Below are 2093 nucleotides of genomic sequence, written 5' to 3' on the forward strand. Positions count from 1 at the left end.
GGTGACTGGGATGAATGCTGGTCAAAGAGGAGAATGTCCTTTCCCCCAAACTGATGCAACAGTGGTTTTAAAGGAAAAGGCTGCCCTGGATAATGTAAAAGATGTCACATGCCTTAGCTGTGCTGATGGGGCTTCTTCATGAGTACATCTAAAGAGATCATGAAAACTGACAGCGATGCCTGATCTGTGTTCATGGACTATGAAACAAACTGTAAGTGTATAATTTGTAAAAGACAAAATGTTAAATGCTTGTTCTGTGTTGTTGTTTAGTAGAAATGAGTAGAGTTTACACTCTGTCATTCATACACATGCTCACATTCTTTCACACATATGTTTCTGATAAATGTTATAATATCAGTGTTAATGTTGTGGTTTATTTACTGTCATGCCAGAATAGTTTGTAAAGAACTTAACTAACTAATTGCACAACTATTGTATAATAGTGTTTTTGTATAATATTTTTATACAATATATAAAATTTGATCTTAAAAGTTATATTCAACAAATGTTCAATGCTTCATTTATAAACTCTGTAGCTGTTAATGCCATACTTTTCTGCATTTCCTCTCACATGCATGTTACTTTTGACTGTTTTCTCTTGTTTTAAATAAATATTTATTTTTTGATAGTCATTCTGTGTGTGTAAAAGTGATTTTAAAATGAACAAGATTTGTAGGTTTAATGTCTAGCTCGATTTGGGTTCATTTTAGCCTAGCAGTGTAGTAATTTTAAACCATAAAAAAGCAACCCAGCATGCTGGGTCAAACATAATAACCCAACTTGTTGGGTTAAGACAACCCAGCGCTGGGTTCGTCCCTTTTTGTCCCAGCGCTGGGTTGCCAAAATAACCCAAATTGGGTTGTTTTTAACCTAGCCGTTTTTAGAAAGAAAGAAAGCATTCTTCAAACGGATGAAATGTAGCCATCCCAGTTTGGAACAACAGTAGTAAATGGCATACTTTTATGTTTTTGGGTGCACTGTCTCTTTAAAAATGACATAATACATATATTGGCTTTAGGAGGGCAAATAAATGAGGTATTTAATTTCACCATATTGTCATTCCTCTTCCTTTATCTCTCTCTCTTGATCTCTTTTTCCATAAATCTCACTCCCTCTCTCTCACACACACACTCTCGCTTTCTCTCTAATAACATTCGGGCTGTTAGATAAGATGAGGGGTTTGGAGGGACAGGAGAAATGAGAGCCAGCTGGAATTCCCATCGGAGCCTTAATCCATCTTACATCAGCTAGGGTTCCATCTAACACACACGCTGTGGCCAGTGGCCAACAGAATTATATAGTACTGTGTGACCCTCTGTGAGAGCGCTCTGACCGTAGGTTCCTTCCACCCATTGCAACATCATATTCCATTATTCCAACTTTAAATGAGGTGAAAAGTTCACCAAATTGGGGTGTCTGCTGCTGGGATTTTCTGGAGTTTGTTTTAGAAAACTTCATCAGTTTCACGGATGGCCAAATTCCTAGAAATGTTGGTGCTGTTTTGGTGTAGTCACATCGGTTGGGCAAATATGTTCACAGAAACAATCAGACACAAATACATAATACTTCTATTTAATCAGCTGATATTTTTAGCATCCAACATAATCATCAGCTTAGCATAAATATCTATTCAAATGACAATCTGGTCTACTGACTTTTTGACCCTGTAAATCCCTCTTTGACCATCACTGTTATTTGGAAGGATTTCATGAAAATCTTCAGCCGTTTCAGTAATGCTGAAGATGGTATGGTGCACACAATATGCATGTGGCTAGAGCAAAAAATATGATATTTTTATTCAAACACAGTTGTGATAAATCTGTGTGATTGCTGTTTCAACCAGGTTTAATATAGCACATCTACTATATAGGGTTAACACATTTCTGATCGTTTTGTGATCTGAACTTTGACATTTGGAATATTATTTTTTAAGGTATACTTTAAGTCCTTTTAATCAAATAGAATATGTTCAGTATTAATTACATAAAGAAAATATATAAATAGTTCTAGAAAATCTTTTAACAAAGATATTTTAAGAAATTTGTATTGTGTAAACTGGCTCTTAAATGTGAAAATTGAAAAAACGTTTTGAT

This window comes from Sinocyclocheilus anshuiensis, unplaced genomic scaffold (genome assembly GCF_001515605.1).
Source record: "Sinocyclocheilus anshuiensis isolate Anshui unplaced genomic scaffold, SAMN03320099.WGS_v1.1 scaffold283, whole genome shotgun sequence".
Taxonomy (NCBI): Eukaryota; Metazoa; Chordata; class Actinopteri; order Cypriniformes; family Cyprinidae; genus Sinocyclocheilus; species Sinocyclocheilus anshuiensis.